This window comes from Coregonus lavaretus (assembly GCF_964263955.1).
Source record: "Coregonus lavaretus genome assembly, chromosome: 10".
Taxonomy (NCBI): domain Eukaryota; kingdom Metazoa; phylum Chordata; class Actinopteri; order Salmoniformes; family Salmonidae; genus Coregonus; species Coregonus lavaretus.
The window spans coordinates 32,068,079-32,093,571 of record NC_139997.1 but is presented as its reverse complement, the minus strand read 5'-3'; positions in this window follow the sequence as shown (position 1 = coordinate 32,093,571).

Here is a 25,493-nt window from a genome sequence, read left to right as displayed (position 1 = left end):
AGCTTATTTCACTCAGATTTTGTGCACAAATTTGTTAACATCCCTGTTAGTGAGCATTTCTCCTTTGCCAAGATAATCCATCCATCTGACAGGTGTGACATATCAAGAAGCTGATTAAACAGCATGATCATTACACAGGTACACCTTGTGCTGGGGACAATAAAAGGCCACTCTAAAATGTGCAGTTTTGTCACAGCAACACAATGCCACAGATGTCCCAAGTTTTGAGGGAGCGTGCAATTGGCATGCTGACTGCAGGAATGTCCACCAGAGCTGTTGCCAAATAAGGTATTGTTCACTTCTCTAAGCCATCTCCAACGTTGTTCTAGAGAATTTGGCAGTACGTCCAACTGGCCTCACAACCGCAGACCACGTGTATGGCGTTGTGTGGGTGAGCGGTTTGCTGATGTCAACGTTGTGAAAAGAGTGCCCCATGGTGTCGGTGGGTTATGGTATGGGCAGGGATAAGCTAACGACAACAAACAAACAATTGCATTTTATCTATGGCAATTTGAATGCACAGAGATACCGTGATGAGATCCTGAGGCCCATTGTCGTGCCATTCATCCGCCGCCATCACCTCATGTTTCAGCATGATAATGCACAGCCCCATGTCGCAAGGATCTGTACACAATTCCTGGAAGCTGAAAATGTCCCAGTTCTTCCATGGCCTGCATACTCACCAGACATGTCACCCATTGAGCATGCTTGTGATGCTCTGGATCGACGTGTACGACAGCGTGTTCAAGTTCCCACCAATATCCAGCAACTTCGCAGAGCCATTGAAGAGGAGTGGGACAACATTCCACAGACCACACTCAACAGCCTGATCAACTCTATGCGAAGGAGATGTGTTGCGCTGCATGAGGCAAATGGTGGTCACACCAGATACTGACTGGTTTTCTGATCCACGCCCCTACCTTTTGTTAAAGGTATCTGTGTCCAACAGATGCATATCTGTATTCCCAGTCATGTGAAATCCCTAGATTAGGGCCTAATGAATTTATTTCAATTGACTGATTTCCTTACATGAACTGTAACTCAGTAAAAACTTTGAAATTGTTGCATGTTGTGTTTACATTTTTGTTCAGTATATATTCTCCTTCAATTATTCAATACTACAGGTTACACTGATTGCTTTTTACCCCTTAGAATAAAACTCAAATGAGATGCTGGAGAAGAACATTAGCCCAAAGTCTTCATTGTCTTCATTGAGAGAAGGGGCCGTGAATTTTACCTCGCGATCAATTTCTTTGGATTGTACAGGGCCTATTGGTCTTGATCAAATGAACCTTAGCATGTGTTCGGATGAAAAGCTTACAACACAATGAACATGTAATGTGGTTTTACAGCGTTGGTTGGCAGTGCAGGCATGAAGTAATATTGAATTGGGGTGGGGAAAGAAGAGAAGGGAACGATTACACTGCAGTTTAGTTCACTGGGATCAGGGTTTTAGAGGAATTTTGTAATTTTTCAGAGCGTTCGTTGTTACACACAACTGCTAGCTCAAGCCTCCTCCCTTCTGCCTCTCTCATTAGGCACTAGGCACCAGGCTTAATAGAACGCCTTACGCCTGCCTCAGATAGTTCACTTGTAAAGGACAGCTGCTGCAGCTGTATGTGCAGGTGGAACGTCTTGATTTCAATGGTCTGGTTCAATGAATGAGAACAGAACACCTTTCTGAGAGCTGCCTTTGCATATTGACGCTGTGCAATTCCCTCTCAAATTGAAACCAAAAAGGGTTTGGGGTGGGGAGAAAAACATTACTCTGTAGGGAAAATAGGCTATACACCGACACAACAAAGAATGAATGGAGAACTGTGGGGAAACATAGTGACTGAGTGGTATCGAGAAGTAACTTCTCTAGTAAAGTATTAAGGTAGAATATTATCAGTAATGTCTCTCCTGTGTAGACAAAATATTTACCCTGCACTTGTACAGAGCCCACTGGAGAAAGAGTGCAATGCTATTGGGTCGTTCCATTTGATTTCAATCACATTTTGACCGCACCCCTTTTGATTTGAATGTAAAACACCATACATATTTGCCCATGGTAGAAGTGGAAAGAAGTGGAGGGCGCTCAACCAAAGTGAGTCGAGCTGCAACCCCAAAAAATTATAATTGAAAAGGAAAAGATTCTGATGAAGCCCATTGAAAGCAAAAACTTGAATCTTTAAACCTTGCTTAAATAAAACAATGTACTTTTTAATGGTGAGGGAGCGTTGTGCCTTTTCCCATGGTAGAAGGGGTCAGAAAGTGACATTTTAGACCAAAATGCCAAAACATTCAGGAGATAGAGGTGCTCAAAGTTGACCCATTTTGCATACCCCAAAATGTCAGGTCCAAAAACTAGGTTTCTGACAACTTCTACCATGGGCAAATATGTATGGAAAGTTTCTTTCAAATCAAAATGATGCGGTCAAAAAGTGATAGAATACAAATGGAATGACCCTATATGGACTATTTGTTAGGTTGATTTGGCACAATACTGAATCACAGTTAAATATTATTCTGTTAGAGACTCTGAGTAGAACACAATAAAGAAGTAGAGCACTGAAAGCATCCAGTCTGAATATCTCAGCATGGTGTTAGCTTGTCATCCTACACAGATTGAGGCCCTTCTGTGCTAGAGCTCAAGTTGTTTCACATGAGAATGACATTTGCATTTGAGATGTTTTATAGGGTTGTACCAAAAGCGTATATTCTTCCACTGCAGATCCCCCATCACGCCACTCAGAAAGTAGGCAACAACGTTGCAGGTCGTCTTCTCCGCTCAGAGGCAACTTTACAATGTCTACTGAAAGTAAGAACTGCGTAACATATTTAAGTCTTCTCATAAAATTTGAATGGCACAACAAATACATTATTTGCGTATCTTTCTTTTTTGTAAGGGTTTCAGAAAAGAGTCCTGTATTTATTGACCGACTTACGGAACAGAACTGAACAGTTAGAGAACAGAGTAACAACTACAGGTAACACAGATTTACACTGAACAAAAATATAAATGCAACAATTTATAAGATTTTACTGAGTTACAGTTCATATAACGAAATCAGTCAATTGAAATGAATTAATTAGGCCCTAATCTATGGATTTCACATGACTAGTAATACAGATATGCATCTGTTGGTCACAGATACCTTAAAAAAAAGGTAGGGGCGTGGACCAGAAAACCAGTCAGTATCTGGTGTGACCACCATTTGCCTCATGCAGCGCAACATCTTCTTCGCACAGAGTTAATCAGGAATGTTGTCCCACTCCTCTTCAATGGCTCTGCGAAGTTGCTGGATATTGGCGGGAACTGGAACACACTATCATACACGTCGACCCAGAGCATCCCAAACATGCTCAATGGGTGACGTCTGGTGAGTATGCAGCCCATGGAAAAACAGGGACATTTACAGCTTGCAGGAATTGTGTACAGATCCTTGCGACATTCGTGCATTATCATGCTTTAACATGAGGTGATGATGGTGGATGAATGGCACGACAATGGGCTTCAGGATCTCGTCACGGTATCTCTGTGCATTCAAATTGCCATCAATAAAATGCAATTGTGTTTGTTATCCGTAGCTTATGCCTGCCCATACCATAACCCTACCGCCACCATGGAGCACTCTGTTCACAACGTTGACATCAGGAAACCACTCGCCCACACGACGCCATACACGCTGCCTGCCATCTGCCCGGTACAGTTGAAACCCAGGATTCATCTATGAAGAGCACACTTCTCCAGCATTCCAGTGGCCATCGAAGGTGAGCATTTGCCCACTGAAGACGGTTATGACGCCGACCTGCTGTCAGGTCAATACCCTGGTGAGGACGACGAGCATGCAGATGAGCTTCCCTGAGACGGTCTGACAGTTTGTGCAGAAATTCTTTGGTTGTGCAAACCCACAGTTTCATCAGCTGTCCGGGTGGTTGGTTTCAGACGATCCCGCAGGTGAAGAAGCCAGATGTGGAGGTCCTGGGCTGGCATGGTTACACATGGTTCGCGGTTGTGAGGCCAGTTGGACGTACTGCCAAGCTCTCTAAAACGACGGTGGAGGCGGATTATGATAAAGAAATTAACATTCAACAGCATGCCAATTGCACGCTCCCTCAAAACTTGAGACATCTGTGGCATTGTGTTGTGTGACAAAACTGCACATTTTAGAGGGGCCTGTTATTGTCCCCAGCACAAGATGCACCTGTGTAATGATCATGCTGTTTAATCAGCTTCTTGATATGCCACACCTGTCAGGTGGATGGATTATTTTGGCAAAGGAGAAATGCTCACTAACAGGAATATAAACAAATTTGTGCACACAATTTGAGAGAAATAAGCTTTATGCACGTATGGAACATTTCTGGGATTTTTATTTCAGCTCATGAAACATGGAACCAACATGTTGCGTTTATATTTTTGTTCAGTATAGCTTTAGATCCAGCTGACAGTCTTAGTGTGTTTGAGGACATGGAGGATAGCCACACCAATGAGGACAAAAGGAAACAATTGGTATGCACATTATCTTCATGTTTGTTGCAGGAATAAGATGACAGACACACATAACTTTTGAAAAAGAGAATGTTAGTCTCTTTTTTGTCTCTTTACACATACTTTAATTTTTGCACAGTCTTTACACAGTCTTTTTTTAAGACTTTCAAGCTGTCCTCAATTGGGGGAACCTCTGTCCGGGACAATGTCCTTAGGATTATGGAGCGGTGTGTTTATAAAAAGTTGAATATTACAACATGTATTAGGATCAAGCAAAACTTTACCATTTAGAGATGAGTTAAACATTTTCATTATCCAACTACTGTCTAATTTTGCTTTTGTTACTATTTTGCTACTGTCTAAATATCCTCTTTCTTAAAATGTTTCAGATTAATGCCAATGAATTAATGTCCCACTATATTATGAAGGGACAGAGGAGCAAACATGCCTTTGCTACCACTCGTGTGTGTGTGCTCCATTGTAATTGGTAAGTAAATGTGAGCAGCTGAGACATTTGACATAGACAATGAGAATTGTCTTGTAGATTCTGACTGTTAAAGATATTTTACTGTGCGTTACTGTTCTGTTTTGTCCTGCATGCCCACATTACGCCAATCGTAAATGTATTTTCTTCTCTTTTTATGCTTACAGTAAGTGTCATGAAAAGCAACAAAACTCAGGAGGTTGATGTGTTGCAGGCCCTCAGGAAAGTCCTCAAATATGCCCCTGATCGCCGTGGTGGAGGACGACGCAAAGTATGTAAATGAGCAAGTTGCTATTTTTTGAAGACATCTCTATAACTGCCACAAAACTCTTCAACTAGTACCATGGAAATTATTTTAGCCAACTGAGTCCACAAATTGATAAAATTGTATGCGCTGATTCTCTTCACTGCAGATCTGACGCATCACAGAACTCTTCAAGGGGGCCCTTTTGGGGGATGATGCTGACAGTGCTACCCAGACGCTGAGCAAGTGTGAGGCAGAACTGAGAAGGTGTTAAGGAGAGAAGGTGTCAGTTGTCAGCATACTACCCTGTGGTGCCTAAGGACACGAGAATGGTGTCCTCTCCGACGACTCACAAAGTCTGTGATAATGAGAAAAAATACCCTCCTTCAGTCGTTTTGTCTTATCTCTGTTCTTTTATATCTCTTCAAATGCACTTGTTGGACAATAAATGTACAAACGAAATTACTTTTATGGTGTCTGAAGGAGTTTACATAAATCCAGTTAGTAGCATTTTATGTTTTTTTTTTTTTAAATTAAGTTGTTCTTTTACATGGTCTGATAGCTGATGCTTTGGTCTATCAAAATATATATATCAAATGTTGTTAATATTAAGACAAATAGGCCTATTTGTCCTAGTCTTTCTATGCATGTAATGTCTGTGGGTGAATTATGAAACAACTGTATGCGGATGTGCAAAAAATGGTTATGTAGATTTGTTTTTGCAATTGATTGATCTATTTTAAATATAAGAATACGTTGCAGATTAACTTTAATTGGTGACTATGGAAACAGAAATGTAATGAACAATGTTTTCAATATCCAACTTTATCCTCTGCAATACTTTTTACAGTACATTCTTAGAAAAAAAAGGTGCGATCTAGAACCTAAAAGGGTTATTCGGCCGTCCCCATAGGAGAACCCTTTGAAGAACCCTTTTTGGTTTCAGGTAGAACCCTTTTGGGTTCTATGTAGGACCCTTTCCACAGAGGGTTGTACATGGAAACCAAAAGGGTTCTACGTGGAACTAAAAAGGCTTTTCCCTGGAATCAAAAATGGTTATTCTATGGGGACAGCCGAAGAACCCTTTTGGAACCCTTTTTTTCTAAAAGTGTAAGTAATAAGTTGTAGTCAGGTGGTCATTACCAGGTTATGATGAGGTCTTAACTATGACCAGCAGGCTACATAATATAGCACATAATATAGTGGTCAGAATTATGACCAGCTGGTCAGACAGAGGTCACAATTATTATGGTGGTCAGAAAAAGATGGCATTTTCTGGTCAGTAAAAATACCATAAAAAAACATCATACTGATGTCTTTTAAACCAGGTTTTGCCCACTTGGTTCTTACAGCCTACTTCACACAAGTATCTAACCTGTTAGGAAAGCTAATGTTGTTGTAATGTATGTATAGGTTTTGATTTACACGACAAAGCACATCGATTTTGTAGCAAAAACATACTGCAGTAGTTTGAAAGGAATCCATGAATTAAGGCTCACAAGTCACAACACAAGTATAGGCCTACAGAGATGATATTATGTAATATACATTTGGTGACATAGTTACATTGTAATACGTGATGTAAATTCAAACAAGCGGAATAAAATGAATGATTAATAGATTCATAATTAGGCTATACATACTGTTGTACATGTGAGGAGCTTATTCCACAGACAAATAGGGCAAATAAATTCCATGAAGAAATTGCATGTAGGCATAATCAAGAGATCCACTACTGTCCTATTCTGTGTTCTGAAACCTTCTAGAACCTCTGGAAGCCATTCCTCCTACTGTAAGCCTTTGTCTGGCACATTCTTAAAAAACAAATCCACAACTCTGCTCAACAAAACAAGCTCTGTGACAGAGATATAGATCTTTGGCTGAATCATCTCATTTTGGCTGAATCGTCACATCTGTTGGAATCCAGCTCACAACAGAAATATGCAGGCTAGAGCTCAGCCAAGTGCAAGGCCAGCCTAGCAATACAGATACAGCGATTGGGGCTGAAGACAATAACAACCCTCTCTTCACATAGTGTCAAGAGATTAAGGTTGATTTCACACTTTGTCCCTTTCAGCCAATTTTTGTGAAGTGCAGTTCACTTAGTTTTTTGTTGAGTGTGAACACTCCAAAGGAACTCAGATCCCTCAAAAGAGCCCCCGAAGCGAACCAAACTGATCTGAGTTCGGTTCGTTTGAATTCCGTGGTCTGGTTCTCTTTTTTAGGGCAATGTGAACACAAAGCTCCCCAGGTTCGCTTGTCATTATCCCCGCACCACACACTAGACTACTGCAACACCGTTTCCCCTGCCATAACACCTTCACATTGGAAAGAGATGATGATGTGCAGTTTCGCGGAAAACACATTTGCTGTTTTTGGATTTTGATTAGTGATTGTCAAGGATACACAGAAATTCCAAAATATGTGTGGAGTTTTGTACTGACACGATTTTCAGATTATTTGTTTGCAATATGTTGATCTATAGGCTAAGAGAGATTCATAAGCTGTTTATTCGACTGTGGAGTTTGAATAGTGTGAGAAGAAAACATTTTTGGTGAGAATCACAACATAGGGTACAAAATCCATTCTAGCTCTTAAAGGGTGTAAAAAAAAATTGTTACGCCTACAGCATTATTTAATCTGCAATTACTCTACTGGTATTTCATCTGTTACCAATTATATTTACATGTTAATATTATCTTCTGATTACAATTATTATGTCCCATCTTTTAACTTAATGCAATCTATTAGCTTCCAAAACATAAGTAGGTATATCTAGCTGTCCGATAACACGTTCTGATGGAATGGCTTGTCCTATACTTTCACCCAGTGTGCATTGAGTGAATGTTGGAAGAATATCTTGGTTCCTTTCTAAACATAGTAATGTGAATGCAAAGAGGACTCGGACCTCAAAAAAGGTGAAGTGAACTGGCAAAAGGCAAGGGCAGTGTGAATGCAAAGAGAACTGAGTTATTTTGCTCTTTTTTTTTTACCCCAGGGTTCACTTTAAAGAGGACTACATGTGAAAACACCCTCACAGCCAAATCCAGAGGAGATGGCAAAACACAGAGATGAAATGCTAAAATCCCACATCGAAGCAAATCCCCCGCGGGGCAGAGTAGTAGTAGTAACATCAGCCTGGAGTTACTCACATCCAGAGCCTCCAGCGTCATGAAACCAGAGATAGAAAAGCCATCTATGATGTCCTCCTCAGCAGACGTAGACTCCTTTCTCTTTCTCCTGGGGGGCCTCGGATGAGAAGAAAAGGGGTTCCTGCCTCTTTCCTCCCTCTCCGAATCCGAGGAGAAGCAGAGCCCCACAGAGCCCCCCCTCACATTGTTGTTGTTCCTTGTCCCATTTGATCTCCGTCCCCGATCCCTCTCGGACTTAGACTTCCTCTTTTTGCGGAGCCCACTGGACCGAGGGCCATCCATTTCCTCAGAGGAAAAGCCCACCTAGAGTCTCCTCTAGTATAGAAGAGAATCAACCCTGTCAAGGGCACTCACTGGCACAGTTGAACTCCCAGCAGAAAGAAATACCAACAGATATTTCCTAACAATATCCAACAAGTAGTACGTATAGTTACTCAGTGCATGAAATCCAAGGAAAAGTGAGCGATCAGATAATATCCAAAGGGCATAGGCTGGAGTAGAGAATGCATTGAGTCATTGAAAGCCCAGCAGTAGGTTCCGAAACAAAGATCCCCAACGGTCGTCCATGACATCCACTGACAGACAAAGGGTAATACTGTCGGTTAGACGTGGAAACCAGGCTGTCAACTCAAAAGAGAAAAAAATAAGAAGAATCTTTAACTGGAAAATAATGTCTGATCACTGGACATGTCTTGCCATGGTGAACCAACTGTAAAAAGCCACATCCTGATCCTTCTCCTCAAGGAATCCTCACTCTTCACATGCTGCAGTCAGCCAACTCTCCCTCCTGAAAGTCAAAGAGATAGAGAGCATACATTTGCAACATGTTCAGTCAGCAGCAGTCCTTAATGTCGAATGCATTAAGTCAATGAGCCATCCTCTCAAGGTAGGAAGATTATAATACAGTACAGGGGGTTGTTACCAGTCTACATAATGCAACATAAATTAATGTTTCATTACGATATAGCTTTAGACTCATCTTCTCACTATACTGTCCTTTTTTTTTTTTTACAATGCGGAATCATTAGGCTGAAATTATTATGTGGCTGAGATCATTATGTGTTTTAAAGTGCTCCTTCTCTACTACCATCTCTGAAGTTCTCCCCCGTGGTGTTACTCTATCCAGTACTTTTAATGAAATTAGCGTTTTCTTACATTTATAATGTATTCCTCTATTTGGTTAAGCCTATTCCTATATATGTGGATATTTTCAAAATAGGCCTGCTTTGGTTATTATCTCGGTTTCTGTTCAATGCATATAGAACACCAGCTTGCCTGATCATCACACTATTATGTCTACATTTCTAAAATCACTGTGCTTTCACCAGAGGTGAGACAATGTATATAAACTTCATAGTCATCACGACACTTGTCACCTATAATTTACACTCTCTCCATATAGGTGCATAAAATCCTGATTCAGTGTACATTTGTATACCACAAATTGGAAAATACATTTTTCATCAAGTATGCCATAATCTATTTTTTTCACAGTTGTCTGTGTTCGTCATTATGTATATTTCAATCTACAAACAACTAAGCCGTCAAATTGTTTTGCACATTCTGATTAGTTGAATGAGATGTCTCTAAAATGTATGGTATCTATTGAATGGTCTATCCATTATGCAATATTTCTACAAGGTAATTGATTCTTAGAATATACTTGTTTCGTCACAATTTTACATTCCAATTAATTTCTTCCAATAGATAATCTCATGTAAGCCATATAAACACATGGGTCATAACATAACATCTAACACTAGATACTGAATTATGTCTGTCCTTGAGGGTTTGAGATGAGGATTCTGCCAAACAATGCTCTCTCCTAGATCTAGACTGATGACCTTAATTGACAATTGGTCTTAAAGCACTTAAACTTGGAGCACTCTAAGTCAAAAGTGCATGTGTTCAGTCATAATAGGCTACTTTATATGATTAACCTATTAACATTCTAGTCATGCTACAATATGTAACCATAAGGGTTTGCGTTTCAGACAGCATACAGATGACAACACATTCAACAGTTTGTCATCTCAATCATTCCTTAACACATACATTCATTCTCAGTCTTCTAATCTGCTCTGTATGTCAAATGTACAGATAACCTGTACTCTATGAATACTAGCTACAATACCAAAATCCATTTAGATACTAAGTGTACATGACATCACCAAAACGGTAGCCTATCCATCATTCAATACACCAAACCCTACAGGCATGCTCTAGTCTAGCCTCATCCAAGCCACTCCAAATTTCATCACCCCCTCCCAATGCTGCTGGTGAACCGTTCCACAGACAGACAGTAGGAACACACCTTGCCTAGCTCCATCATAACCAGACACACTATAATAATCATGTCATAGACAACCACCATCTTCAACTTTGAATGATGTAATTGTCCAAGGATTGCAATGCAAGTTAGCATGAGTAAAACCTGTAATATACCAATAGCCAGCTAGACTGCAAGTGCCAAATGTTGCACATCAACACATTACAATGGCTCGCAAATGTGGCTTATTTGGACGGATGGTGCGTAATAAGGGCGCATCTAAACCATCAGAAATCCCAGCCTTGTCTATGCTGCAGTTTTTTTCCCTTGTTTTAGCCCTAGAAGCTAAATTCAGCCTTTCTTATAACGGTCCTAAGCTGTTTCCCAGTCCCTATCCCTTTAACCTGATGCCCATTGCCAGCACTCCCCTAATGACATGCATACAACATAGCTCTAGTAAATCCTTTTAAAAGCTGTTTTGGCTCTTTCGCCCTCCCTTTTCTCGTTCCGTGTTGTTATCACACTATCTCGCTGTCTTCCTTCAGTCCTTTTTGTCTGCCTCTCTGTCAGTATATCTCACGCTCCGTGGCCAGTCCAGCCTACAACAGCGACTGGCACTGCTTCCTCTCCTGCTCCAGCTCTCCGCTTATTTTCACTAACACACAAAGCGAGCCTCTTTTTCTCCAAGACACGTCATGCAAAACCAAGAAATGCAAACCCTTGCAAGTGGGGACCGTCCGAGCAAGTCGCTGGTATTCGGATAGGAATGGTCAATAAAATATCAAACAAAAGGAAAAATGTAACTAACAAATAAATCCCGTAATGAAGCAAAGGGGCTCTTCTCTCCCAGTCAGTGCTTGAGGATCCCGGAGAAGGGACCGGGCGCATTGATATGGCGATGCCGCAGTGCCGCTTTACAGGGTATGCGCTTCCTCGGCGCAAATAGTGCTGTCAATGGAATCTGGAATGGGTCGTTGTACTAAGGAGAACAGTCTAAACTATATGCTCATGTAATGTTGTCGGTTGAAACTCTGTAATAAGCCAGATAAAGCTATAGCCTACTCATGACTGTTCTATGTCTAGTAGACACGGTAGCACAAAAGGTGTGTTACAGTGTCTACTCAAAATTTGGACAGTACATTCTCAGCATACCTGCCAAGGCAATAATTTGCATATTGAAATAATAAAAATACATCTTATTTTGTTTACACTCAGGCTAAACACTTGCTGTTGCACAAAACACCACTTGTGATGTGACCATATGTGTCAATTCCAGCCCTTCGTAACCACATAAAGAGCCACCACTATTTAAAATACTCATTATAAATCCTGTAGCCTATCCCAAACAACATGTACAATCAATGAATCATCCACAAACCCTCCCACCAGCATGTGGACTCTCTTTTGTCTTGACTATATGGATCTGGAGTAAAGACAGAGGGAGAGACAGTCAGTCGCGTTGAGCTTTATGCTGCTATCACCCAGACACCCATTCAGTGTTATTGACAGATCCATCGTCTACATACAGACCATGGACCCAGGTGTCAGACTATCACACAGGGTATGTAACAGGGCTAGGTTCTCTCCAGGGAGAGACCAAGGGGCAAACTCACTCTGCTCTGCTCCCCTGTCAAACCCCACTGAAATAGAAAGCTGGCCGGGTCTCATGACACTGTGTCACATAGCATTTTACTTATCTGAAGTGTTTGGTCATTGGTGGGTCAGGTAAGTTAGCAAGGGTGGTCTAATTATCTAATTTAGTTTAGTAAAAAAAATACAAATAAAAATCACATTTTCCCTATAAATTAGATAAGTGATGATGAATATTGAAAACAATGAAATAATTACTTATCATGGTGAATATTGCAATTATATTATTCAATGTTAAATGACATCCATGTCATGTATTTTATGTAGTTCTAAACAAGTCCCTCTCAAATACAAGTCATATATTCTACCCCAGGATATACAATGATGGATCCTCCAATGTTTCACGCTCGCTTGGGCTAACCGGTAACCACAACCCAAGGATGCTGAGAATCTCCCAAGCAACTGCTTCACTATGGCCACAGTAATGTATTCAGTTGATATTCTACTGCCTAGAGTCCAAAACATGATTGTGCAAGGTTGTAGTTATTCCAGGTCTATGCAATGTATCATTTGGGTACAACAAATAATCAATATATTCATACATTGTTTTGAGAGTAGCAGCTTTTGTCCTAACCTTGTAAGAGAGAGCTGTGAAAGCCAAGTGTTGCTTTAATCTCCCTGAGGTGCAGAAATTGATTCTCAAAACCATAATTACTTAAGAGCATTTACTTCCATTATTTACAGTATTTAATTCAGCTTCAATCATGCCAATATCATTCACAGTCTTGATTACCCAAATGTCTAATTTGCCATTTGTAATAGCTCTTAAAGATTTCTCAGTTGTTCCACTTACATATATGAATACTGTATTAATTAATCCCTCACTGTGTATCCGATGGTTTCTGTATTGATGTTCTGTTCAAGGCTCAAAGCCCCATCCTCCATATTCAATCAGTGGATCAGTGGAGCCGTTGTCACCCATGATGCCAGTTGAACACTATTGAGTTCCTGGTTCAGTCAGTCATGGGCTCTGAATGCTCAAATGGAACCTGCACTGAAAAAAGCCACGTGTTAAGAAAAAAATGAATAGGATTAAACATCAAATAAACCTCTCATCAGACTAAATCCAAATCTTAATACTAAAGAGTAATCACATTCAATCTAATATTATTGGTGATAGGGTATTATTAATTTCATGATAATAGCCTATCATTATCTTATTATAACATAAATCAGATTAAAGCCAAAAACCACAGCAGTGTGATTATCTCACCAACATGACATGTCTACATGTTGATAGCTAGCACACAGAGCCATGGTGGTGGTGATGGTGTTGGTGTGTAGTGGTGGCAGCGCTGTGGGCTGGTCCTGTGTGAATCAGGGATCATGAGAGCCAGTGTATTTTTAGCCTGCAGGCGTAATGATGCAGTGTGGCTCAGCACAGTGGTTGTCCAGTCTGAGTACTTCTATTCCCATCTATGACCTCTGAGAGGGGGCCCCTCACCACCCTCCCAGCCACCACTGCAGCCCAGCCGTGTTAGAGTAATGCTCCAGGACACACACACACTTGACTCTGTCTCATCTTCCAGGAGGAGCCAGCATCCTTTTGACAAAGTGGTGTGGTAGAGGAGGCAGGGGAGGGGACAAAGAGCCTAATTCAGCTGTCCAGCCTTCTTCTCATTAGGGTGTGTGGTGGTGGTGGTGGGGGGGTGTAGATACATGTGCTGCCATGCCCTCCTCTCCTCCTCTCTCAGGCTCTCTATAATCAGGTTTAATTATTAGACACTGGCCAAACTTTGTCTGCAGCGCCATCTTTACTCTCAGGTCATCACCCTTTGATGTCAGAAAACCCCAAACACCTCACTGTCTGTTTTTTGTTATAGGTCATGACCCTAACTAAAAGGATGTTTAGCATGTTGTGTCTGGTCAAAAACACCTGTATTCAATGGGAGAGTTAAAGAAAAATGTTACTTTTATGTATGCTGAACAAAAATATAAACGCAACACGTAAAGTGTTGGTCCCATGTTTCATGAGCTGAAATAAAAGATTCCAGAAATGTTTCATGCGCACAAAAAGCTTATATCTCTCAAATATTGTGCACAAATTTGTTTACATCCCTGTTAGTGAGCATTTCTCCTTTGCCAAGATAATCCATCCACCTGACAGGTGTGGCATATCAAGAAGCTGATTAAATGGCATGATCATTGCACAGGTGCACCTTGTGCTGGGGACAATAAAAGGCCACTCTAAAATGTGCAGTTTTGTCACACAACACAATGCTACAGATGTCTCAAGTTTTGAGGGAGCATGCAATTGGGATGCTGACTGCAGGAATGTCCATCCGAGCTGTTGCCAGAGGATTTGTTGTTCATTTCTCTACCATAAGCCGCCACCAACGTCGTTTTAGAGAATTTGGCTGTACAACCAACCTGCCTCACAACCGCAGACCACGTGTAACCACGCCAGCCCAGGACCTCCACATCCGGCTTCTTCACCTGCGGGATCGTCTGAGGAGGGGTAGAGGGGTGCTGAGGAGTATTTCTGTCTGTAATAAAGCCCTTTTGTGGGGAAAAACTAATCCGATTGGCTGGGCCTAGCTCCCAAGTGGGTGGGCATATGCCCTCCCAGGCCCACCCATAGCTGTGCCCCTGCCCAGTCGTGAAATCCATAGATTAGGGCCTAATGAATTAATTTAAACTGACTTATTTCCTTCTATGAACTGTAACTCAGTAAAATCTTTGAAATTGTTGCATGTTGCGTTTATATTTTTGTTCAGTATATTTAATCAATCCAATGATAAACATTATATAGACATGACCAAGGTAAGACATACACACGGCACACATTCTTTTCTGGAAAAGAAAGCAACAGGGAGAAAAGAGAAATAAAGAAAAGTGAAGAAGTGCTTTGAGATGCTTTTACCTGAGGAGGTTTCTTGCTCTAGGCTACAACAGCAAACAGACTGAGCTAAATACCCTATACTATCACTGTGTGATGTGTGAGGAATTCAAAGCTCTCACCTCATCTTTCAAGTGCTTCCAGCGATATGAAACACATACAGTACTCGTTGATGAGGTGTAACAGTATTAACCCTCAGGCTTACAGCTTACAGAAATACCAACATTATGTAATCAATTAGCAGAAAACTGCATATGCAAACCAACATGTATACATGTACAGTACATGTACAACATAGCATTATGTGTTTTGCCAAGCGATAATGAAAGCAAAACTGTCTCTCTCTATCTCCTTGGTGACGCAACCACACAGCAGATAGTAGTCATTAAATTAGATTTACAAATAGATGTTTAGATTTATCTCTTTGTCTCACGTCTTTCATTAAACTATCCCCATTCTCTCTTGATCTGCAGGAATCTCACTTGAGACTGAGATAAGTTGAGTACAATGCAAGTTAAACAGCTATTTCAATCGTATGTATGGCACTTATACAGCAACAAAGAGCTGCTGAATGCTGGATGGAATGGGCTCATCTCTCTACCCCCAAGCCCTCTGTTTCTAAGCCTGGTAATAGCCACTATTATTTCCATTGTGTACACCCTAGTCTTTATAAATGCCTCTCGCTCTGCTCTGTTACCATGCAGAACAACATGGTGTACTGTTTAGCATCATCAATGTAGCTCTGAGTATACACGCTCCGCACCCAGTATATGCTGTTGCTGCTATTAATGTATGATGGTGATTTGAGTGGTTAAATCACAGAGTGGGGAAGCCTAATATTCATCATTTATGACTAACTATCAGTCCCTAAAGGACTAACAAGTGCCTAATGACCTTAAACTGCATGTTAATACATGAGGAGTTGATGGCTAATTATTAACAACTAATAAGAGCCATATAATATGACCTATTGTTCTGAAGTGGTGATGAATTATGAATGGTGCTAAGTGTTACTGAATGGTGTTTCTATGTATGCCTCAACGGGAGAAGATTTGTATTGTACATGATGAACCTCTATACATTTGACCTTAGAGTGAATGTCAACAGTCAAGGTTGATATTATATTAAATAATTGGATTAGTACAGTAGTTAGCCTGGCTACATCTAAAATCAGATCAGATTACACAGTTTTGCACTTGAAAATGCAATGTATCCCACAAGTCTGCTCTATGAAGACCTAATTGTCACCCATATGAATCAATATGATTGAACACCTTGAAGCCTGTAGCAGTGACATTAACATGCATAGTGAAAAAAATCTTGATGTATGGGGCCTGTCAAAATCCTCTTTGCTCGTGTTACTTCCACTGGTTCACACAATCAATCACATTTGCATTTGAAGTCTACCGGCTCATCCTCTTAAGATAAACTTGGGCAGCAGGTAGCCTAGCGTTGAGCCAGTAACCGAAAGGTTGCTGGTTGGAATCCTCGAGCAGAATAGGTGACAAATCTGCCGATGTGCCCTTGAGCAAGGCACTTAATCATAATTGTTGCTGTGGACAAGAGTGTTTGCCAAATGACTAGAATCTAAAATATAAATGTAAAACGTCAGTATTAGAATGAATGGAAGAAAAAGGAGGAGGACACTAAACATGGTCGATATATAATTGCCAAGCACTGTAACTCAGTGTTAAGAATAGATTTGAGTCTGTTTGAAACCCTTTCTATGAACTGTATGCTGAGAATGGCCTTTCACTAGACAACTCCAGCTCTAAGAGATCATTTTATCAAATGTGTGCCATTTTTCTTTCAATTCCATAAATAAGTTGATACACTTATGTTGTGTGCTTTTCAACATCATTTTAGTCCCCGGCACAGTGGAGCATTTTCCATATCTGTCATCAGTGTAAATACACCAAGACAGCTTCCAAATATAGCCAGAGATCAAATGTAACAAGGAGAAAAAAACACACTGCCAAAAACCTCTCCTCCTCCTCTCGTGTGTACCTTCAACAGTGTGATACCAAAATACAACATGACTGTAGACTGCATCATGGATATTGAGGATGACGGTTGACCTAAAAAGTGAACACTGAACACATTATGTTTTAATCTCTTTCTTCCTCCCACCATTCTGCACTGTATAATGAAGCACATACAGCATATTGCAATTGTTCTCTTCATTCACTATATTACCATATTGTTCATAATTCAATAGTGAGCAAATGGCATAGGTAAGTTCAACCCACAAGTTCAATCAACAAAGATAAAATACCGAATTACTGAAGCTGAAGTACTGAATATACTAAAACTGTCAACATGTGAGTCAATTCAATATCAGAGAATTCATAACACATGAACAGAAACCATGCAACCGGTGTGTACTGCAAACATCCAGATGATACCGAAAAAAAAATCTGGTATAGAATTGTCACTACAACTATGGTTGTTAGCATGTTCTAAGATGGTTGTTTGGAGTGGGTTTGCTTGGTGCTCAGAGTCTGAAGACAGGGGGAAATCAGGTGGAAGTGGGGCTTTTTTTGGCCTTTTCCCCTCATTTTTGTAATAGCAGGAAGTTCATAACCTCCCATATTTCCTTATTTACATGGAACTCTGGCTGAGTGGCTCAATAGCATCAGGCCATATTAGCTGAGGGCATGTGTCCAAATGCTCAGTGGTGTAAAATACTTAAGTAAAAATACTTTAAAGTACTACTTAAGTATCTGTACTTTACTTTACTATTTATATTTTTGACAACTTTTACTTTTACTTCACTACATTCCTAAAGAAAATATTGTACTTTTTACTCCATACGTTTTCCCTGACAACCAAAAGTACTCATTATATTTTCAATGCTTAGCAGGACAGGAAAATGGTCAAATTCACGCACTTATCAAGAGAACACATGGTCATCCACATCACCGCCTGGTATGGCAACTGCTCGGCATCCGACCGTAAGGCGCTACAGAGGGTAGTGCGTACGGCCCAGTACATCACTGGGGCCAAGCTTCCTGCCATCCAGGACCTATATACTAGGCGGTGTCAGAGGAATGCCCTAAAAATTGTCAAAGACTCCAGTCACCCAAGTCATAGACTGTTCTCTCTGTTACCGCACGGCAAGCGGAACCGGAGCGCCAAGTCTAGGTTCAAAAGGCTCTTTAACAACTTCTACCCCAAAGCCGTAAGACTGCTGAACAATTAATCAAATGGCCACCCGGACTTTGCATTGACCCCTACCTACATGGTCACTTTACCCCTACCTACATGTACAAATTACCTCGACTAACCTGTACCCCTGCACATTGACTCGATACCGGTACCCCCTGTACATAGCCTTATAATTGTTATTTTATTGTGTTATTTTTTTAAATTATTTTTTTTACTTTAGTTTATTTAGTAAATATTTTCTTAACTCTATTTTCTTAAAATTGCATTGTTGGTTAAGGGCTTGTAAGTACACATTTCACGGTAAGGTCTACACCTGTTGTATTCGGCGCATGTGACAAATACAATTTGATTTGATTTGATCCCTACTGCCTCTGGCCTGGCGGACTCACTAAACACAAATGCATCTTTTGTAAATAATGTCTGAGTGTTGGAGTATGCCCCTGACTATCTGTGAATTTTAAAAACAAGAAAATGGTGCCGTCTGCTTTGCTTAATATAAGAAATTTTAAATGATTTATACTTTCACTTTTACTTTTGATACTTAAGTATATTTTAGCAATTACATTTACTTTTGATACTGATGTATATTTAAAACCAAATACTTTTAGACAAGTAGTATTTTACTGGCTGACTTTCACTTTTACTTGAGCAACTTTCTATTAAGGTATCTATACTTTTACTCAAGTATGACGATTGGGTACTTTTTCCACCAGTGCCAGTGCTGGTACAAACACATCACAGGCAGGAGGCAGAGACAGAGACAGAGTGTGACGGCAGTCCGTGCGCATGTAGACCCCACCCCCCATCACCCCTACTCCCATCCATGGATCGCATGACATAAAAGAGTGGCGCACAGACATTTTTTCTTCACCCTCGACACCAAACACACACAGACACACACAGACATACACACAGACACACATCACAGACAACCACAGACACACACACAGACAGACACACACACACAGGCTCCACAAACTCTGCTAATTGTGTTTTTATGTAGCAAAACGAGAACAGTATATCTCATTGTGCAGTCGAGGGGAGGAGGGGGAAAACGGAGGAGGGAGGTTAGTGGTGGTGGTGGGGGAGATCTCTTTGGAATACGAGGCAGGGATATTTTCCAATTACTCAGCCCTCTCTCCCTCGCATCCCACAGGGCGAGAGAGGCAAAGGCAAAGTCGCGCTCGTTTATTAGTATTAGGGTCTCGTTCCCCCTGCGAGGCCACTCTGCTCTCCCCCTCTCGCTCCTTACAGCGCCTCGCCATGCACACAGGATCACTATAATAGAATTTGTAAGCCTTCATGACAGAATTACATGAAATAAGTTTGCAGGGGAAAGGGACCTGTGGGATGAGGGCTGGGGGTACAAGGTTTCCTGGGTAGAATTGGGTGGGTGAGTGTACATGGTACAGCCAGAGAGAAAGCTGAACTGAATGAATACTCTGACTTCATTTCACCTCATTTGATGCTACTTGCCTGCACTGGATCTCCCACTTGCATTATTGGAGAGGAAAAGGTTTTACAACCATTCATTTACAGGCTCTCCATAATGGAAGGTGCCTACATCATCAGAAATGAACCTTGAGGGTGACAGTGCATTTAGAAGGTAGTGTTTCTTTAGTTGCTTATAAACACACATGTAGAGTATACATTTGGAAATAGTTAGTGATGATAAAAACACAGTATGACCTATTTCAACACTAACCTCACAAATCACTCACTTAATTGAAGGGTTCCAGGAAGATAATATTATTTGCACCCAAGAGCCAAACAGCTTGTCACGAGGGACTGGGAAGATAAGATATGGAATGCCTACATTTCCATTTCCATAATGGAGAAGCATTGTTCCCCGGGATTTAGAAAGATTATGAGGATCAAAAGGATGATCTGGTGTTCTCTTTGGTGGAGGCCTCCTCTAATGATTTAGCACTGACATTACATGAGGTCTGTCATCTAAAGGTCACCAAAGGGCAGAGTGAATACTTAAACCCTAAACCCTAATTGATACCGTCAGAGGGAACCAAACAAGTCTTATCAACCAGCCACTAGAATATATCAGAAATGCAATTCTGATCATGTATGGATGATATAGATCACTCTGGTCCCTGAGTAACTCCAACAGTACCCCTGCTACCAACAAACAGTACGCATTTTGGATGTATCCCGCAGACAAGCACATCTGAGTTTGCCGATGACACAACGGTGGTAGGTCTGATCACCGACGACGATGAGACAGTCAACAGGGAGGAGGTCAGAGACCTGGCAGAGTGGTGCGAGGACAACAACCTCTCCCTCAACGTCAATAAGACAAAGGAGCTGATCGTGGACTGAAGGAAACGGAGGGCAGAGCACGCCCCCATTCACATCGACTGGGCTTTAGTGGAACGGGTCGAGAGCTTCAAGTTCCTCGGTGTCCACATCACTAAGGATCTATCATGGTCCAAACACACCAACACAGTCGTGAAGAGGGAACGTCAATTCCTCTTTCCCCTCAGGAGGCTGAAAAGATTTGGCATGGGCCCTCAGATCCTCAAACAGTTCTACAGCTGCACCATCGAGAGCATCTTGACTGGCTGCATCACCGCTTGGTATGGCAACTGCTTGGCATCCGACCTCAAGTCGTACGGCCCAGTACATCACTGGGGCCGAGCTCCATGCCACCCAGGACCTCTATACCGGGCGGTGTCAGAGCAAGGCCCAACAAATTGTGAAAGACTCCAGCTACCCAATCCACAGACTGTTCTGTCTGCTACCGCACGGCAAGCGGTACCAATGTGCCAAGTGTGGAACCAACAGGATCCTGAACAGCTTCTACCCCCAAGCCATAAGACTGCTAAACAAGACTGCTAAATAGCTAATCAAATGGCTACACGGACTACCTGCATTGACCATTTTTTGCACTAACTCTCTTGTAGTGACTATACCCACACACACTGGACTCTACACACACTCACACACATTACCTCATACCCCTGCACATCGACTCAGTACTGGTACTCCCTGTATATAGCCATGTTATTTCCTTCTCCCTATATATACCTATGTTATTTGTACTCTTTATTTTAATTCGTTATTCACTGTATCACTATTTCTATTTTTGTATTTTATTTTTTATCTTATCTTTAACTCTGCGTTGTTGTAAAATGACCCGTAAGTAAGCATTTCACTGTTAGTCTACACCTGTTTTCTACGAAGCATGTGACAAACACATTTTTATTTTATTTTATTTAACTACTGTATCATTGGTTGCAGCATTACACAACTCAAAATAACACTAAACACTAAACAGATGTCAAGTGGTTTTCCCAGTCAGGTGCCCCTTGAGACTTGTTTGCTACATGCTCATGTTGATGGTGGTGAGAAACCTGCAGATCCATCTCCATATGTAGAGGCTCAGTCAGTGCGTCTCAGTGTGTCTGCAGGGCCAGACAATACCACACTGTAGATGATCCTTCTGTAAATATCTGTTTTTTAATAGAGCTGTTTAGTTTGCTGTGCCGGTAATTTACACAAGTAGTCTCAAGATGAAGCTTTCTTCTTTGTCGAGATAAACGAGCACTCCATGACAAAAGCATGCGCTTACAATTATCCACTTCTGTCCTATTCTGAGTCAGACACTGCAGAATGCCAGAATGCCACTGTGTGTCAGGAGGAAAGGCAGGGAGAGGAAAGTGCTTTTGCAGGAAGCATGGAAGGAGAAGAGATGAAAAGAGAAAAGGAGGAAACATTTTTCAATGTAATTTGGTTAATTTGGAGGAATCGACCGACTTCACAACGGCATTAAACTAGGGTCAGATATTCCTTGAAGGAGGTGTCACAGGGTTCAAGAGAGAGGTTACCATTACTCTTAATCGTGAGCTGACCGATGAGGGCTTGGTGCACTGTACCTGCAACAAGGGTTTCTAAGAATGGTTAATGGCAGTGTTTATTAGTTGTGGTTTCTAAATGAGTGGCCCCTCACGAGCCACACACAGCTAGGAGGTCCTCTTGAATTCACTTAAAATAAAACACATTCAAAATAAATAGAAATATGCAAAAATATGCAGAAAGTAGACATACAAACACAGACAAAAACATTACATCCTTCACTACACAAACAAACATTCTGTACCACATAAACAGGTGACATATGTTCAAACAGGCAGAGTTAATTGTAGGAGGCATTGTGAATTATTACTGGAACCATCATGTTATACCAATCTAATTAAAGTGTTTACTAAAGTAGTATAGCATACTGAAGAAGAAAAAGTACTATAACACTCAATTATGCGGCAGCTTTCAACCTGAGAGAGACAAAAGTGCTTATTAATTTTTCATGAGATGGGGAAGGGCCTCAATAAGTAGTGACAAATACAGCTCATTAGGAGTCCCTGGACATCAACGGGCTTTTCCCATAATGCCCCAGGCCCTCAATCAAATGGCCCGTAATGAACTGACAGGATTTTACCTCAGCACTACACCGGACAAAAATAATTTTTGCAAATGTTTAAAACAACAAAGGTTAATAGACCCTCTTATAAGGTGTGAACCTATTTTTAGGGAATGGTAATGGTCTGTTAGATTTAGGCCCATTCCAGAGCAAAATTCTCTTTACAAAAAGAAGTCCTGTTGCACAGTGAGTGAACTAGCAGCATGGTTCACAGGTTTCTGCCGGCGAGGCGAGGTAGACATGTTAACGGTCCGCAGGGCTGCTCTCTGGGTTGAACCAAGCGTGGGATCCTCAAAACTAATGAAAATCTCTCTCATAACCATGGCTTCATCTGTACAAACACTTCACGCAAGATAAAATGGATGACAAGACAGCTAAAGCCCATGTCCAGGTTATTTGTTGCCAAATGTCAAGAGCTTTCCGCAATATGAAGTGATTGTCATTGTACATTTATGGGGGTTTCAGACAGGAAATAAAAATATACTTATATTAAAGGTGCCATTTCCTGGTTGCTAAAATTCGAATAGTTCGCCTAATTTCAGTTTATGTGACAAAACAAGCAAGTATTGTGTGGATAATCATTGTACCATCTAAACCGCCGTGAAATATATTTTCCATAACCCAAAATATTGTATTTTCAGCTGTTTGAAGCTGGTGTATGAAACTGAAAGTAAAAGACGTAAAAACTAAACTAAACTTAAAGCTGCAATGTGTAACTTTTTGGGCGACCCGACAAGTTTATTTTGTTACGGATGTCGACGATGACTATGACGGGTCTCCTTCCTAATGCCCAGGAAGCTCAGAATCAAACTCCCATTAGACAGCTCTGCAAGCGTTGTGATGCCAAAATACGTTCGTTACTCACCAAATATGGAGTTTCGCTGAGCAACTATCTTAATTTAGTCCCGTTACGGCCGGTATGTACTTCCCCAAAAATATCTAAATAAAAATTGACAAGCAACTGAAAAAATTCCTTTTTTGATTTGGAATCACTCATTACTGCCACGCACAGTTCGGAAGTCTACAATAGCTCAATACATCGGAGGTGCTGAAGAGGCATTTCTTTTGGTTGCTTGTACATTTTTATTTAGAACTTCTTGGGAAGGACATACCGGCCGTAATAGGAGTAATTGAGCATAGTTACTCAGCAAAATTCCATATTTTGTGATTAACGAACACATTTTGACATTAAAACACTTGCAGAGCTGTCTAATGGGAGTTTGAATCGGAGCTTCCTGGGTGTTAGAGACATCTCTAATGCACAGATACTGGGGCATCTAAAGTCTAAGCTCCAATGGCAGAACATTTAATATTTAAAACTACTTTCCAAATGGGTGAGTTATCTCAAAACAATTAACATTTGACATCAAGTCTGCCTTCATGTTTACATTGCAGTGTTATTGGTTTAAGACAAGTATTCATTTTTTAAATTCTTTTTTAAATTCTTTTTTATTCTCCATTTGGGCTCATTTACCAGTATCTTGCTTCTTGAGAAAAAAAGTGCCCAGGTTGCCATGGCGATATATTATGTTTGGGTTCCAACACAGTTTTTTGTTGTCTTTATTTTATATTGAACAAAAACATAAAAGCAACATGCAACAATTTAATTGATTTTACTGAGTTACAGTGGGGGAAAAAAGTATTTAGTCAGCCACCAATTGTGCAAGTTCTCCCACTTCAAAAGATGAGAGAGGCCTGTAATTTTCATCATAGGTACACGTCAACTATGACAGTCAAAATGAGCATTTTTTTTCCAGAAAATCACATTGTAGGATTTTTAATGAATTTATTTGCAAATTATGGTGGAAAATAAGTATTTGGTCAATAACAAAAGTTTCTCAATACTTTGTTATATACCCTTTGTTGGCAATGACACAGGTCAAACGTTTTCTGTAAGTCTTCACAAGGTTTTCACACACTGTTGCTGGTATTTTGGCCCATTCCTCCATGCAGATCTCCTCTAGAGCAGTGATGTTTTGGGGCTGTCGCTGGGCAACACAGAATTTCAACTCCCTCCAAAGATTTTCTATGGGGTTGAGATCTGGAGACTGGCTAGGCCACTCCAGGACCTTGAAATGCTTCTTACGAAGCCACTCCTTCGTTGCCCGGGTGGTGTGTTTGGGATCATTGTCATGCTGAAAGACCCAGCCACGTTTCATCTTCAATGTCCTTGCTGATGGAAGGAGGTTTTCACTCAAAATCTCACGATACATGGCCCCATTCATTCTTTCCTTGACACGGATCAGTCGTCCTGGTCCCTTTGCAGAAAAACAGCCCCAAAGTATGATGTTTCCACCCCCATGCTTCACAGTAGGTATGGTGTTCTTTGGATGCAACTCAGCATTCTTTGTCCTCCAAACACGACGAGTTGAGTTTTTACCAAAAAGTTCTATTTTGGTTTCATCTGACCATATGACATTCTCCCAATCCTCTTCTGGATCATCCAAAAGCACTCTAGCAAACTTCAGACGGGCCTGGACATGTACTGGCTTAAGCAGGGGGACACGTCTGGCACTGCAGGATTTGAGTCCCTGGCGGCGTAGTGTGTTACTGATGGTAGGCTTTGTTACTTTGGTCCCAGCTCTCTGCAGGTCATTCACTAGGTCCCCCTGTGTGGTTCTGGGATTTTTGCTCACCTTGTGATCATTTTGACCCCACGGGGTGAGATCTTGCGTGGAGCCCCAGATCGAGGGAGATTAGTGGTCTTGTATGTCTTCCATTTCCTAATAATTGCTCCCACAGTTGATTTCTTCAAACCAAGCTGCTTACCTATTGCAGATT